The sequence below is a fragment of the Patella vulgata genome, chromosome 3 (assembly GCF_932274485.2).
Source record: "Patella vulgata chromosome 3, xgPatVulg1.2, whole genome shotgun sequence".
Taxonomy (NCBI): domain Eukaryota; kingdom Metazoa; phylum Mollusca; class Gastropoda; family Patellidae; genus Patella; species Patella vulgata.
The window spans coordinates 41,864,999-41,870,998 of NC_065881.2; positions in this window are offsets into that span (position 1 = coordinate 41,864,999).

The window sequence follows — 6,000 nt, forward strand, 5'->3', positions numbered from 1 at the left end:
AGTTATCATGTCCCAAAGCATCAACCAATCAAATTGCTTATCTCTGCTTACCCTAAGCAGAAAAGTCTCATATTCTAAGTCCCAACTCCATCAAGGCATTCACCTAATAAACACATACGCCAAGTGCGAACATTCTAGCTCAGTTAGAATGAGAGTTATTATGTTCCAAAGTCTTGACCAATCAAATTGCTTATCGCTCTCCTTACCCTGAGCAGAAAATGCTTATTATCGAACTTAGTCATGGTATTGATGTAATAAAACTATTCACAAAATTTTATCACTCTCACTTAATTAGAACTAAAGTTATCGTGTCCCAAAGCATCAACCAATCAAATTGCTTATCTCTGCTTACCCTAAGCAGAAAATGCCCATCTTCGAACTCCATTAAGGCATTCACCTAATGAACACCTACACCAAGTTTGAACGTTCTAGCTTACCCTGAGCAGAAAATACTCATTATCGAACTTAGTCAAGGTAATTATGTAATGAAACTATACACCAAGTTTCATCACTTTTGCTTAATTATCGTGTCAAAAAGCATCAACCAATCAAATTGCTTATCTCTTGCTTACCCTGAGCAGAAAATGCTCACCTTGAACTCCATCAAGGCATTGACCTTATAAACACCTACACCAAGTTTGAGCATTCTAACTCAATTAGAAAGAGAGTTATTGTGTCCCAAAAAGTTTGACGGACATACAGACAGACAAACAGATAAACAGTTTTTCTCTTCACAAATAGCGATCATGCCAATGTTAGTAAAAATAAATAAAATAGAATAGAAAGGGCACCTACTGATTGGACAATTAAAACAAGCGGTTGCCATGCAAGATATGCCCACATTTTGCAAGAGATGGGCAGAGAACAAGCTAAAAAAAAAGTGATTTTCGTACAATCAAGGGCAATAATTCAGGAAGTTACGATCCGATATGCATGAATATTGAAAGGAACCATGATCTTTAGGTTATAATCATGTATTTCAAGTTTCATTAAAATCGGATCAAAATTGTGTCCTCTCTCTAGAGGGTCCAAAACCTTGATATACCATATGTAGGGTGGCCCATGTACACTACAGAAATAAAGTCCACTGCTGATCGTTCGAGACTACCACTGAAGCGTACACATTCGCCGTGCCGAGACCAACTTTCTGACAGTATGATACTATAAATAGCCATGGCACGTGCAATTCTCTACAAATCTATCAACTATTACAGCCGTAAAAAATTTATTGTTGACGATTTTGAATAGCAGTGAAATTAAGCTTCTTGGTTATTACAGCAGATTTAGAAATTACGTTCGTTTCATTTTTTAAATCGCTTCATCATTAACTGTACCGTTAAGAGCGGCATCTTTTGGTTTAGTACAAATAATATCTCTGAATCACTCGGGTTAGACAGGAACATGATACTAGCAGTAGTTTCATTTTACTTTTACAAGGTTCTTAAAACGATTGTTGAGCTACCTAACGTGCTTATTTCTAAATTCAATTTCTTGTTCTAGCTTTCTGTTATGTTTCGTAAAAAAAGTAGTCTTGATTATCCCGACCTGTCAATCAGACGTAGAATGGTCGATAGACTGGTTAAGCGAGACTGATTTCAAAACAAGGGCACGTAACCTATCTTTTACTCAAAAGTGTCTGGATGTTATGGACGACAATTGGAACCAGTTTTCAGTCTATTATTTGTAGATGATTAATGGTCATAGCTTATTAAGTACAACATGATCGTTTATTTAGTGACTATAATTGTGTGAAACTGATTTGAGGCTTGGCATATATATCAATAATGTGGCGTAATTGTCGAGATATATGGAGATATTTATTTATGGTGGGTCACCCTACCATATGCATATATTTACAATATTGGCGTACGAGGGGCAGCCATTTTGTCTGGCAGTTTTGGTTCGATTTGTACGAAATTTGGACTCAACCATCATAAGGGTGTAACAGTGATATTTCAAACGTTTTTTTTAAATCGGATAAAAATTGTCACATCTAGAGGGATCACATCCTAAAAACGCAACTTTTCATACAATCAAGGGCCATAATTCTGGAAGTTACCATCAAATATGCGCGAATATCAAAAGGAACCAAGATCTTTAGGTTATAAATATGTATTCCTAGTTTCATCAAAATCAGATCAAAATTGTGGCCTCTAGAGGATCCACAACCTTGATATACCATATATTTACACTATTTGCTTGCGGCCATTTTGTCCGGCAGTTTTGGTCCGATTTCCATGAAATTCAAACTCAGCCATCATAATAGTGTAACGGTGATATAATAATACGTTTTTTTTAGATTGGTTAATAACTGTGACTTCCAGAGTGACCACTGTGACTTCCAGAGGGACCACAAGCTAAAAACACGATTTTTCGTAAAATCAGGGGCCATAATTCTGGAAGTTACGATTCGATATGCGCGAATATCGAATGCAACCAAGATCTTTGGGTTATAAACATGCATGTTTCATCAAAATCGGCACAAAATTTTGACCTCCAGAAGGTCCACAACCTTAATATACCAGATGTTTACACTATTTGCATACAAGGGGCGGCCATTTTGTCTGGCAGTTTTGGTCCGATTTTCACGAAATTCGAACTCAACCTTCATTACGATGTAACGGTGATACATTCAAACGGGTGTTTTAAATCGGATAATAATTGTGACCTCTAAAGCGATCCCAAGCTAAAAAAAAGGCCATATCGAATATCGAAAGAAACTGAGATCTTTGGGTTATAAACAAATATTTCAACTTTAAACCAAATCAGATAAAAAATGTGACCTCTAGTGTTTACAAGCTAAAAACGTGATTTTTCTTACAATCAAGGGCCATAATCCATGGAGTTACAGTCCGATATATGCCAATATCGAAAGGAACCGAGACCTTAGGGTGATAAACCTATATTTCAAGTTTCGTTGAAATCGGATAACAATTGTGACCTCTAGAGTGATCACAAACAATTGTGGACAGACTGACGGACAGACGGACAAACAGGGGCGACGACAATATACGTCCACATGAAAATGTGAACGTATAAAAACTACTGAGCGAAGCACTTATGACCATAAAATTGAATACATTAATACTTATATGTATAGACATTAAGTGAGTGAGCAGACCAATAACAAAATGTTTTAAGATATGGTCAAATTCAATGGTTCACAACTGTATAGAAATATTCCTGCTAATACTACATTTTATAACGAGCGGCTGCCAGGGAGGATACGCCCACATTTTCGAGAGATGGATAGAGAACAAGCTGAAAAGAAAGTGATTTTTCCAACAATCAAGGGCCATAATTCAGGAAATTACAATTCGATATGCACAAATTTCAAAAGGAACCGAGATCTTTGGGTTATAAACTTACATTTCAAGTTTCAACAAAATCGGATAAAAATTGTGATCTCTATAGGGTCCACAACCTTGATATGCCATATTTTTACGCCATTTGAGAACGAAGGGCAGCCATTTTGTCTGTCAGTTTTGGGCCGATTTTCACGAAATTCGAACTCAGCCGTCCTTAGGGTGTAACAGTGATATACTAAAATGTTTTTTTTAAATCGGATAAAAATTATGACCTCTATAGGCAGGGCTCTATAAAAGTTGAGTGTGCCTGTGCACACACTTGAAAATGTGTCTGCAGGGTCATATTGAAACACAGGGATGTAGCCAGAATTTGGTGAGTGGTGTAAAAATATATTTGGCTATCGGAGCGAGGCAAAAAATTTTTTGGGAGGGGGGGCGTGGTCTTTTATGAAAATTAAACCCTTCTTGGTGTATTTTCAGAGCATCTGCTGCCTTTTGTATTTGGTTCAGTGCAAATCAAATTTCCATTTATATATTCAAATTTTACCAAATTCACTTAATTTTCATCAATGATACAGGGATCTAAAAACTTTTTGACACCACCCGACCGAGCATAAAATTGTCCCACCCCACTCTGTTTCTCTGGATAGATAAGTTGAGGACCTTTCGGTATTTGTTGTTTTGTTGGTTTTTTTTTCAAATATTACTTTATAAGTGTCTTTAAAAGGCATTTAGTGAAAGTGATATATAATAACAGACAGCTTTATGGATGACATTCACTAGGTTTATTAACTGCAATGTTTCAATGAGGTCACTCTCACCATTATCAAGCAATGATACAATCAACATGTTACAGAAGGTTATATACAAACAGATAACAATGAACTAATTAACAAAATAAGGCCGAAGCCATTCAAAGTCATACCTAAGTAAACTATTATTAATCAATGAGAAACCCCTAAAGGGGGGATGTAATGTGCAAATCCATGCTAAAACAACAACTGATCATAATTAAACCCTTAATTTCCATATTGCAAATAAAGATTACAAAATTTAAAAAAAAATAAAGATTAAATTATTTAAAAACAACCTATGAATGAGAAACCATGTTATTGTTGATACCATTAATCACCTTCTCCATTAGACAACTAGATGTAACCAATCACAAATGTTATAACAAAATATATCTAGTGGTCTAACTTATGCAGAGTTAAAAACCATAATAAAGGAAAATAAACATATATGTCTCTGTTAAATGATTATCCAAAAGTTAAAACATTAAAACACAAATAAAACAGAAACTGCAACAGTACCGGTAAGGATGTTCCATATGAATGACAGCTCATGGGTGGCGTTTGGCACTGAACTCGTAACAACCACAAACCAATATTATAAAACCAAAAACATTTCTTTCTTCAAGAGTTGTTATGTTCACAAGGAATAGTGAAGAGCCATAAAGTTAACACATTACACTCTTATGATCACAATAAGTCTCACATTTACACGGAGAACGATTTAGTTAACGGTTCCTAAGATGGAAATTAAGGGTTTAATTATGATCAGTTGTTGTTTTAGCATGGATTTGCACATCCATAAAGCTGTCTGTTATTATATATCACTAATGCCTTTCAAAGACACTATACGTCATCATTATGGAGATGTGGCAGTTAAACAGATCAATCAACTTGTTAAATCAGAGGAGAAGTATACAAGGGTTTGCAATAATCTAACTTTTTTATTACGCTGCAGGGACAATGAACTGATACCTAAAGGACTAACACTTAATGCCCCAGTGAGCTCTCTAACTGCAGTTAAAATCTTAAAAACAACTAGTAAGTGCTTAGTCCGTGAAAGGATACAACATTACAGGAATGTAAAGCAGAGAATCACTAGAGTGAATAAAGACCTTCACGAGCAACTGAAATCTTAACTAACTGCAAATCATTACACCATCCTCAATGACATGCAGGTAAAGAACAACCTAGTATTGACCAGAAAGTGAAACAGCAACAAATCCAGAAATTCCACAACCTTTTACAACCCAAATCTGGGAAGAATCACCCAACCAAAGAGGCAAAGAATGATTACCTTACCAAAACTGTGGTCAACCTAAGTTCCAAGATCCTAACTGACGCTCAAATCACCCTTTTGTCTAAAGGACTCAAGTTTATACCAACCACTAAACCCAAGAACTATGATAATTAAATCACCAACATTGAAAAGGGAATTCGTCAACTGGCACCTGGTGGGAAAACAGACTACCTTCAACACCAAATTACAAATTTGCTTAAGAAATCACCACACAAACCAGCAACCGAACAGCAAGCCCTTCAACAACTGAAGTCAGGTAAGACAATAACCATTGTCCCAGCGGATAAGGGTAAAGCTACAGTCATAATGGACCAGTCTGACTATATGTCTACCGTAGAGAACTTACTAAATGACAATACCACCTACCGTAGGATTCGGAAGGACCCGACCGCAAGGCATGAAGCTAACCTACGCAAGGTATTGACCAAACTGAAAGATGACAACCAACTGGATAATAGTTTATATTACAAACTTAAACCTTCACACCCAGTGCCACCTTATGCGAGAGCGACCATCAAGATCCACAAAGACCCAGTCAGAGCCCGACTTCTTATTTGCTCCAGGGACTCTGTTTTTTACAATACCTACCAATACCTATCCA